The 11,689-nt window shown below is 40.8% G+C and overlaps 1 protein-coding gene and 1 long non-coding RNA gene across 3 annotated transcripts in view; both read left to right on the top strand.

Moving 5' to 3' along the window:
* Positions 1-5,052: 5,052 nt before the first annotated feature.
* Positions 5,053-11,689, top strand: part of LOC117956265 — a 23,292-nt gene continuing 16,655 nt past the window's right edge. The window contains exons 1-2 of the long non-coding RNA XR_004659215.1: positions 5,053-5,065; positions 11,542-11,544. This is a non-coding gene — a long non-coding RNA (uncharacterized LOC117956265). The remainder of the gene's footprint in view (positions 5,066-11,541; positions 11,545-11,689) is intronic.
* The window catches only part of LOC117956231 (oxysterol-binding protein-related protein 3-like), a 20,616-nt gene continuing 16,655 nt past the window's right edge, over positions 7,729-11,689 (top strand). The window contains exon 1 of one of the 2 annotated variants that reach the window (XM_034891180.1): positions 7,729-7,816. The gene's annotated coding sequence lies outside the window, so the exon portion shown is untranslated. The remainder of the gene's footprint in view (positions 7,817-11,689) is intronic. The other variant, XM_034891183.1, reaches the window with a different exon arrangement.

Raw genomic sequence — 11,689 nt, 5'->3', positions numbered from 1 at the left:
TAACTCTTTTAACTTCTGTGCTCACTTGCTAACTAGTTTTCACACACTCTCATTTGCAACACATGATGGCAACATCCATTAACAGTTTTGTCATCCATGGAAGGAATAAGCAGTCAGCAGTCATGATCAGTCATAATCACTCATGCACACAAATCACACACACACACCAACACACACACACACGCATGCACTTTCACACACATTTAGGGGCTGGCACATGCAACTTGCCTTGAGAAGCAAGTGATGCAATGGTTTCCAGGACCGAGCTAAAGGATGACTGTTGTAACTCTTTGCATTTCAAGAACAAAAGCCTCAAACACTCCATGATTGGCCTTCTCTTTCTCACGCATATCTGTTTGTAGACATCATAGACATTGTAGCTCTGTGTGTGAGAGACAGCGAGAAATACAACCCTCGGGGAAGCCCCTTCTCTCTGGGAGGTCATTTCCTGTCTGACTATTTCTCCATAGTATTTTTGCATCACTGCTCCACCTCTAGATCCCGTTTTGTCTCTCTGAGGAACACACACATTGAGAAAACACTCAGAGATTTGGCCTCAGACACAGTGGGACCAGTCCAGTTTGTTTTATGGCAGTCGCCTGGTCTTCATCAGAGTTGAAAGGAATACACAATCAGCACCAATTTTCTTTCACTGCAGCATCAGAAATAACCTTTTAACTTTTTAAGTTTAACTTTAAAACATTTGGAAGAGTATACGGGTGAATGATTCTTTCCCAAGAGAGGTCAGTGTGTAAATGAGATAAAAAGATAGAATGAAAGATGGAAACAGGCTAAGAAAAGATAAAAAAAAACGGATGAAAGTGAGAGCAATGGATCAGAGGGGGAAGAAAGTGAGTGCAATGTTTGACTGATGTAGACAGAGATTGTTGTGAGAGAAAAACTGTTGTGGACCAGATTCACAATGACTCAAAGGCACACTGGGCAACATTGAGGACCCTGTGATGTCTTCCACTGTGCCTGCCCACAATAAAAGCTGCAGACTGGTTTCACCAGCCCACCCTTTCCCCACTCCCATCCCTTCCTAGAGGGCCTCTCACTGTCCAATCCACTCGGCCATATGATATTTCAGAGAGAGAGAGTGTGTTTTTGTATCTGGGAGAGAGAGACAAGGACTTGTATATCTGTCTGCACCTGAGTGTGCCTGTTTCACAGGACTGACAACATTTTGTGTATGCGTAGGTTCAGTATGTCTGCATATAATAAAGAATATCCAGGTCAGTGCAGGTGAGTTAAGCGTGTGTAAACGATCTGATGCTGCAGCCTATGTAGGTCACTTAGGAGTGTCACATTTCTCCTGCATAGCTTGTGTGTGTGTGTGTGTGTGTGTGTGTGTGTGTGTGTGTGTGTGTGTGTGTGTGTGTGTGTGTGTGTGTGTGTGTGTGTGTGTGTGTGTGTGTGTGTGTGTGTGTGTGTGTGTGTGTGTGGAGTAACCACAATCAAGCGCAAAGACCTAAAAGTGCTCAGAATAGTGGAAAGTTTGAACGCCTACAGTTTCACGTTTTACATTTGCAAAAACACACTCGACCATGCAGTGTTAAAATGTTGTTTATATAGCACAGTAATTATTAAATATTCTGAAGTGTGAACTTTTCTGGTACAAGGACCTTTTTAACACGTAATCCTCAGGTCAGTCTCCCTGTTTCTAGATTTTATGCTAAACTAATTTAACCATCCCATGCTGTACAGTTTCATATTTACCACACCATGTGAGAGTGGTATCAATCTTCTCATCTGACTCTCGGCAAGAAAGCTAATGAGTGTATTTCCCAAAACTGTCTAACTAGTCCCTTCAAGGATGTGAGTACTTTTTCACAACTGTGGCAAGGCCAACATTAAAAAAAAAAAGCTAAATTCTGCACTTTACCACGCTGTGATAGATTGTGCACACAAGTAGAGATTTAGCACTAACACGTACTTGAACACATAGGACTACCTAAAACACATTAAACACGGTACTGGAGGTACTCTTGATGACAATATCAATGATAATGATTATCATTGTACACCATGCACATACATACTCAATGGGACTAATGAGCCTCCCACATAGTCTGCATCCTATTGTATGTCAGTATGCAGGGATCTCAGCAACTTACTTTTCTCAGTGGGCCTAACATGCATCAGATAGACAATCTGTATGGGACACATCCTGGTAACATAACACTGCATGAAACCAGCAGATATCTGGAGCTTATTATAGTAATTACTGTTCAGGATGGGCCACAATGAAGAACAGCAGCTTTGTTCCCCAGATTAGCCAATCAACAGTTCAAAAGAAATAACAGATTGTCACTGTGTGTAGCAAAATTGGAAAGCGTATGTGGGTTCATTTGGCCATGTGTGCATTTTTGCTTGTTTAGGAGTTGTATGTGTTTCTTTTTTGTGGAGTGAGTCTATATTTGAAGTGTTCCTTAGTTGCTTTAAAGAAACTGTATGCATGGATAAAAAAAGTGGAGAGCAAACACAAAGAGAAGGAAAAGAAAACAATGGGGAGGTGGGATTGTATATGTGTGTGTGTGTGTGTCTGTCTGTGAGGAGAGTTTACATGAGCAACAGCTGCTGGGATCGTTAAGTGCTTTAGCTAGACACACATTAGTAGTGTGTGTGTTCTTGTGCGTTTCTGAGAGGATGAGTGAGTGTGTTTATGCACTTAGTGAGAGATGGTAAAAAACACTCTATCCCTTATGTTAAAGCTGTGTCTGTGGCTCCACTGACATGTGGCTGTGAGCAGAGATTAAATGCACTATGTATAATGTATTGTACAGAGAAGATACAGACACATTTAATGTGCACCTAAATGTGTTTCAATGATAGTAGAAGGGTGGAGGGAATACCTGGGCCCCATGCTTGAAAACCCCCCACATTCCCACCGCCCCCCTGCTCAACTCCTTCAGTTGGGTCCCACCACAGGAAGGAGAAACGGAGGGCAAGATGGAGGAGAAATAGTGAAGAAGAAAGAGTCTCGTTTCAGCAACTGAAAAAAACTTCTCAACTGCTTATGAAGTAATAACAATTTCATCTAAATCAGAGCAAAAGAGTAAGGCACAAACAGCTGGTACTGAAAGAGCACCATCAACCAAACGGCTGATTGCAACAACACTAGCACATCATGCAATGTGGGAAATGTATTTGCTTTGGCATTCTTTTCTGCTTTGGGAGAGTGCCAGCCTCTCTTGCTTGACCTCTTGGGGTCCTGTTTTGTCGTTGAGACCAACATGTAGAATGAGCTGGGGGGAGAAAGAGGGGAGGAGGCGAAGAGAAAAGAAAGAGCAAGGGAGGGCAGCACTTTCCAGGTTTCAGTTCCCCCCTGTCAGAGTTAAAAATGGAGGGAATAAAGCAGGGAAAAGGGAGGAAGGGAGGTACTTGACATCTGGAAAATATTACAGCACATGCTATTGCCCTGTTGAAAGGGTGAAGAGAATGGAGGGGGAGATAGAGGAATAAGGAGGGCTGTGTAAAGGATAGACTGTGTGTGTGTGTGTGTGTGTGTGTGTGTGTGTATTGGGAGGGCAACCCTTTGATCTAGCGACTTTGATAGGGACTGTCTGCATGCACATAATCAGCCTCATTCACATAATGACACTGAGCCAACGTAATGACTTAAGATCTTAAGATCGCTGAGCTGCACGGAAGATAACACTCGTGCGCAGGAACTCGAGCCCCCTGAAAACTGTGAAAGGCTGCAAACGGCTGAATGGGCACAAAAACACATGAAAGTTGTATGCACATGAAGTCTGGATTAGCATCACTCGAGCAAACATAATGCAAAATAAGTCACAAACAAGGTACAAAGAAGGGGTCTTTATGAGTCATTAAAACTAAGTCGTCAGTCAGTAATTCATAGCTGAGACATCTGATCTCCAGCTGTCGACTCTTGAGCCCAAACCATGATCCCCACTCAGTTGCTCATGTGCAATATCGCCCTCTGCAGACTTGGGACATTATAGCATGAGGAGGCAAAGACCTATTGTAAAGTGCTGATCCCTTCTCAGAAACTTTAATATTGCTTGCCTCCTTCTTTGAAGAGGTTAGATGAAGCTGGATTACCAACCAGGGAAAGTGGGCAATTTACAGGCCCCGATGACACCAGGCTGTGTCATTTGATTAAATGCCTTTTTTATATATATATATATATATGTATGCGCTACTACATTGTAATATAAACTGAAATGATAGAGGCCTTAAAACAACACTATAGGTAAAAGACAGTTGGAAATGAACTTTTGCTATCTTGTGGAGAGTTGGACGAGAAGGCCTCTCATGTCTGGCAAAACTAGTGCCTTCAGCAGGTTAGCTTAGCATAAAGATGTAGCTAAACCAAGATAGCTGTCGTTAAGATCTGCATGTTGAATGAGCGGGGGAAGTAAGATATAGGAAACCACTGGCGTGGCTCTGGCCATGGGTAACAAAATCCACCTACCAGCACCTCTAAAGATCCCTTATTAACACAATATAATTAGTTTGTTCAATTAAATTTTGAACCCTGGCCCAGAAAAAGAAAAAACTTTACTTTCTAAATTTTTGTTCTCATGCTTTTTGTATGGATTAGACACACAAAATCTGTAAATAGGTGAGTTTACCTAAAAATAATCCGGATTAAACCGCTGTTTCCTGTCTTTGTGCTAAATTTAACTACCCCACTGCTGGCTGTTGCTTCATATTTACCACACCTACATTTTGCTAGATCAAGTTAAACATGTTACTGAACACTAATGCACAGACAATACACACAGCGTGTCATGCTCAAGGGCACTTAAACTTTTAAAACAAAGGTTTTCTATTTGAAGGGTGTTGTCTCTGCGCAGTGCACAGAGCTAAGTAAATGACAGACCTTATGCAGTTTAAACAGCATTAGGGACCTCCGCGCTGTTCATGTTATTTGCCTCTTTGTTAAACAGAAGTCCACAGGAGCTCACTGACAACCAGTAATTTCCTGCTTGAATACAAGCTGCTTACTGTGCAGTATCACATCTAACCTATAGGTGACACGGTCATACATAATCTGCTCATACAATATGTGTCTGTGTGTGTACTGTAAGTGACAGTAAAGTGATAGGGGATATACATAGCCATCGTGGCAAACAGAGACTTCCAAGTGTCATGTGTCAGCTCCCATTACATTACTTTATTTATGAGAGTCTCATTGTCTATTCTTCATTATTCCCTTTGTATTTAAATAAGCTTTAAAATTGAGCTATTAGTAGACAATGTTTGAACGTCATCATTAATGTGTGTCTCGTGCATTTGCATTCTGCCACCTCATTGTGTGTGTGTGTGTGTGTGTGTGTGTGCGTGTGTGTGTGTGTGTAGGCAGGCGTGGCTCAGAGTCTCTTGTCTGGTACGTCAGGGTGTTTCCTTTCTACAATTGTGCTCAGGTAAGTACAAGGGTACCCACCTGTGTTTAACAATGGAATGATATGTGATGCAAACACTAACTATCTGTGTATTCCACTTCACATCACACTACTTCAAGTCAGCAATCAACATTCCTTTTGTCTCCATCAGTTCTCTCAGTCAGTCAGACCGACATTCCTTTAAACTCCAAAAACAGCCATTAGTTTAGTTGGTTCTAAGTTTCCGGACACGCCAGGCTCTAACTCTCCCTTTCAAAGACGTCTTTTCCTAACATCTAATGTTTTCTTTGCACCTCTGTTGCCATAGAAATAAGCCCAGACAGGAAGTGACAGCCTCATGCCCATGCAAAGAAGGACATTTGTTTTGTTGAGTAAACAAATCACAGGTATGAAGCTGGTTCAGAGAGCTAGAAGGACAATAGAGGTCAACAAACTGAACATAGTTTTCTTCAAAGAAAGACATGCAAAGCATAATTTAAGATGGGCATTAAATGAAAACACATAAACACATGCTCATTCTTTCACCCACATGCTCATTCCGTCTGTGTGCAATCACACAACTTCTCTCACTTACTCATCCTTTCAGCAAACAGTCAGCACTTGTGGGTTAAGCCATCTTTTGCAACCAGAATGTCTGAGGAAAAGCACCAAACACTCTGACTGTTCACTGTGTGAAAAAGCAACATGATCAGATTATTAAAACATGTAGCCTACTAAGGCTTTTCTTTGTCTCAAGTAATAATTAACTGAATGTATTAAGGTTTTAGACTGTTCTAAAGACCGAACAATCAATTTAATGACATCACTTGCAAGAATGGGCATTTTTCCACTTCATTACGATTAATAAATAAAATATTTGTTACATTACTCAATTATAAAAAGGATTAGTTGCATCCCCTAATTTGTTGTTACATGATGGAGTATGACTGTAGGTCAGTCTAACCTCTGTCTGTCACCATCTGTTCTTATGTAGTACACAATTAGTGTTGTGATCAGGGATTAAGGGGGAAAAGAGGCTTTTTTTTTTTTAATTAGGCAGTTTTCAAATTGACCCCCAGTGGGGAAATTACAATTTACACTGTTGTTAGTAATCACGACACACAGGCCGGAAATACACACAAATGCTCGGGTCCTAGTCATGGACAAATGAAGAGATGTCAGAGTGAGTGGGCTGCCAGTGCTGGACCAGCACCCTGACCAGTTGGGGCGAGTAGGATACCTTGCTCAAGAGCATCTGGCAGTGCCCAGGAAGTTAAGTGGCACCTCTCCAGCTACCAATCCACACTCTGTACTTTGATCCGCACGGGGACTTGAACCAGCAACCCCCCGGTTCCCAACTCCCCTACGGACTGAGCTACTGCTACCCCAGTAAGCTCTGACTGCAAGGCAGAATGAATGTGAGAGGATGTAAAAAACGTGTGTAGCCTAATTTAAGTTAGTAAAGTGATGTAATGAGTAAAACCAAGTATGACAGTGGGGGTAACAAACAGATACAATGATAGTCTACATTAAGACACAGTGGCACGTTAAATAATGTATTGCACTTTTTGCCAATTGCTTAGACACTGAAATCAAAAGTATTGCACAATTATGAAAACCTTACACGCAAGGAGCAACACATTGGCCCAGATCTGCACCACCATAAACACAATGTCAGCCTCACACTTTTTGCAAAACAATAAATACAGTGATTTGTAAAACACTAAACACAGTTGTATGCATTAGACACAAACATATATCATGATGTCACTTCCTTGCAATTCCAAACCACTGACTGTCAAATTACCTATATATATGTTATTATTTATACAGTTTATATATATATATATATATATATATATATATATATATATATATATATATATATATATATCTGTGTGTATATGATTATATATCATATATATGTGTATGTATATGATATATGTACATGTAATATATATTTGATTTCGAACTGTGTTGACTAAAAGGCTACAGGTATTGTCTAGTATTTTCATTTTTTTTTGCTGTAATTGTAACTTACAACATTTTTTTAATACTGAATAAAATTGTAACCTACAAAAATAAGGTGTGAAAATTAAACCAAACGAAAAAATGAAACTAAATGTAAACATATTCTGGCACTACCTCAAAATATAATTTGGAACCTGAAAATGAGCATAACATGGGCACTTTAAACTTTCCCCTTGTATTGTTTACTTTGACATTTTTGTGTACGTCACTCTATGGAACGTTCAAAAAGGTTTCCGCCCAACTCTTATTCCCGCCCTTTGGGTTTGTCCTCGATTGTGATTGGCTCAGTAAAGCGTCAGTCAATCCTTCCCTCCAAGCAGACCCACCTCCTCCACATAGCTCCCCGGCATTGTAACGAGGAGGAGCAGAAGCCCAAAGCCAGGTATGTCTCTATCATCAGGATAGGATGCTGTAGCTTTCGCCACAGAACCGTAAGCATTTCCTGTCATTAATACTCATACTCATGTGAAATTATGTCTCTGTTTTTGCGGTTATTGTCTAGCTTCAATTTGAACTAAGTGGCAGAGTTGACAGAGCTTCTGTCGTTGCTTTAGCTCACTGTTTCAGCGCTGAAATAAAATATCGCTGTCGATAGAATTATTAATGGACTTTCTCGTGACATTTGGTGCTTTCGTGTGCCCGTTTGACGTGCTGTTGGGGTTTTATCGAGGCTGTGTGAGCGCAGGGTTCACGACCACATGGAATATTGAACATTTCGCCTGCGCCGACAAGTTAGAAATGCTGTGTTGGCAACAGGAACTGAGAACAGGGCTGTGAATTTAAACGAGACACCTGTGGTTTGTTCCCGTAGAGTCATGACAATATAAAACAACCAATCCGCATTGGTCGCTGTGCTGACATCACCCCAGCATAAGAAAAGTAGTCCCATTGCATTAAACGTTATTCAGCTTGTTCAGGTTCAAAACTAGTGAGGATGTATGCTGGTCTCATTCGATGGAAGACATTCATTCAAAGTTAAGCTACAGTATGGCAGTGTTTCTGTATTTTAGAAAGGACAGTCTTTGTAGCCATAGCCTGTGCTTTTTTAAATGCAGTAGGCCTACTGAGGACAGTATGTTTCCTAGGAGGCCACACACACATCCTTAATCAACATACACTTTGCAACAAGTTGATAACAAGTCATTTCTTGAGCAAAAATGCCCCAAAATCCCTGTCATTCCAGGTTCCATCTTCTCAAAAGTGAGTATTTGCTAGTGTTCTTAGGCATTAATGGAATACAATTAATGGTCTATTGGTTGAGCAAAACAAACATTTGAATATGTTCACTATTTTCTAAATGTAAATGTAAATACCATTGATTGCATCCTACTCACCATTCATTCATTAAATGTCCATGAGCCCTTAAGTGCTTTTTTTTTTTACTCCAGGCTTTTGTTGTGCTTGAGTGGCTTTGTTTTTATTATACAGTAAATCAATACTTGACCAAGCACCTACTAGTTCAGACGGGATCACTTTATGCATGAGTGGTGATGGCATAACTATCAATCACTGGGGCATTCACAGAGCGCCTGTGGGCACACAATGTCAGCCCAGTACCCAACCTAGTGTAAACACAACTGTAGCCCTGAAGTTTATTGTTACGTATCTAAACCGAGGGCGAGGCTGGTTCAAAGAGCTGTAATGACATTATAGAATATGTGAAGATTTTTACATTACAGAAAAGAGATTTTATTCATCCCAAAGGAACCTTTAGGCATCCATCAGTTTACACAAACATAACGCAAGAAACACACTCGCATAAAAATCCCTCACAGAAATAATGGCGAAGGATAGAAAATGTTAATTACAATTCCTATGTTCAAAAAAACATTCTACAAACTACTGACAGTTCTGTCTAATCTGGCAGGCAGGGTTAGAGCTGAAACGTTTAGCTGACAAATCAGAAAAATAATCTGCAACTATTTGGATAATCCATTCTTGGAAGTCACGTTTTAGGCAACAGTGCCAGCTATTTTGTGAGGATCCTGATAGTGAGGATGACTCTGGGATTTCCGAAGTGATAAATCGATTTCTCAAGAATAGAGTTGCCAGATTAATTGGTAAAAAAAGATAATCATTAGTGACAGTCACAGAAAGAGTAGAAGTAACGCTCTGGGTTCAAACCCATGTGTTGGCATGTAGCTGCTCTGTTAAGAACCCATTGAGCAAGACACAGACTGAGTCCCTACTGACTTCAGGGGGCTCTGTTCCAGGCTGTTCCTGCCTAACTTCCAGGATTTCAACCCAACAGAGCATTGTGCCACAGAAAATCAATGAAGTCAATCAGTCAGCTGATTACAGTTCAGCCCAAATATTTATTCTTCCTGAAACATTTCTGGGCGTGAACATCCAGCATGGCCAATGTGACTCACTCTCTCCTTTGCACAACACCCACTTAAAAGCTGGTAACTACATACAGAGCAATTCTGCCTTGAGTAATACACCAAGTGGCCAATCTGAGAACAGCCCGTCTGTAATCTCTTATGGTTTTATAAGGTTATAGGATGTTGTGCCCTACTTCCAGCCGAGCTGACTGGTTTGATTCTGACACTCATGTGAAATTATGCTTCTGCTGGTAACTGCACAGGTTCTATAAATAGCCCTGTGTTTTGTGCCTTTAGATTTTCCATAAAGTACAAACTAAATATATTCTCGCCTTTTTTTTGTATCCATAGCAACCTCTGATTGAGCAGTAACACAAAGTGTCCCTTGTCTCTGCAGGAAAGAGACGGAGAGACATCTATTGCGATGCGGCTTTTCAAAAATACATTGGTCAAGAATCCATGGGAATGCTGGCTCACAAGCTCGTTCTCTTTTTGAGTGCACATAAAAAAATAACTGACTGCCGAGTGGCACATCTGGGCTGCTTTTTAGCTTTTTGATCCCTCTACTGATGCCAACATCAATTTTTCTTTGCATGCATACAGGAAGCCCCGGTTTTACTTTCAGATGAAAAATCCTGTTTAAAACGCTCACCCAGACATCATGTCACGGGTCAGATAAGCTAAGTGCTGCTGCCACCAACCAATGCAAAACCATATGCTGCCACACATCTGTTTCTCTACTTTTTGTAAATAAGGGTGTTAATGTTGGAAGTAGCCAGATAACAGTGCCAGATTTGGATCTATTTGATGCCCGCTCTGTTTGATAATAAGCGGATGACGCACAGTTTTAACGTGAAGAAGCTTTACCAGAAGATTCTGACCGTTTATTGGAGGTAGAGTGACAGATGGGCCATCTGTGAGGACCTTTTTGCAGTCCCAGCTAGCCAGTAATGGGGAGGATATAGCCTTCAAGGATTTGGATTGTTGGGTTGACGGCAGTACTGCTGTTGCAAGAATGTGTAAAGGCACAAAGCAGATGGACTGGCTGCTAAATCTATGTCTGTGTCTTTGTCATGCCAGAACTCGAAACTCCAGCCTGACAATTCTTCTGGCTTTAGGCTAGTTGTCTTGAGCTCGTGTCATGGTGACTGGTGAAGGCTCAGCTTCTGAAAAGCCGCAGGGTTTCCTGTAAATTACGCACCAAATGTGGTGCCGGTAGCTATGATATACCTTTTTAATTAGGCCTGTAACAATATATACATAATTGTTTAATTGTCAGAATTTTCACATATTTGCAGTTTCTTTGTTTAACCGCATTTAATTGCTAACATTAGCTAAGTATTTAAGGACTAAGCCTTGATTGTGTTTACTTCATAGGCTCCGTACCTGGGTTACTATAACCGAAAGGCAAATCCTGGAACACATTCAAAACTTTATTTTGTTTCAAAAAGTAATGAATAACTAAAAAACTGTTTTAGTTTGGCTGAGAGACAATCATATTGTTAATTGCCATTCTAACTGAGACAATTAATTGTAAAACAAAATTGGCAATTGTTACATTTCTAACCTCTAAAAGACTTACGGTTTGAATAACGGTTTGAGTTGTAGTTGAACGATGCCTTTTTAAATGCAACTTTCCTGTAGTTCATTTCAGCCTGGGCTCAAAGTTTGTCATGCGCGAACTTTGAGGGAGCGCCATTGTTTAGAGCGGTGGTCGTTTTATGGGGCTGAGCACTTTGTTAGTTGCTGAAAATCAAAAGTAGAAAAGTAGAAGAAATGGTTCTACTCTTGTGTGTATTTGCATCTCTGCTTTTGGCTCATGGCGTCTCAAGCAGGTCTGTGTTTACCCTAGAAACTGGTTTTAAGTCTCATCTTAGAGAATGAAGTTCAGGAGAGAGCTCTTTTCTCACTGTAAGGTAATTATAGGTACTATTTCCCATAGTGCAGTGAAAGAGAAAATATGCTGGGGGGGGGGGGGGG

This window comes from Etheostoma cragini, chromosome 14 (genome assembly GCF_013103735.1).
Source record: "Etheostoma cragini isolate CJK2018 chromosome 14, CSU_Ecrag_1.0, whole genome shotgun sequence".
NCBI lineage: Eukaryota > Metazoa > Chordata > Actinopteri > Perciformes > Percidae > Etheostoma > Etheostoma cragini.
This window is presented reverse-complemented; position numbering and strand designations above follow the sequence as displayed.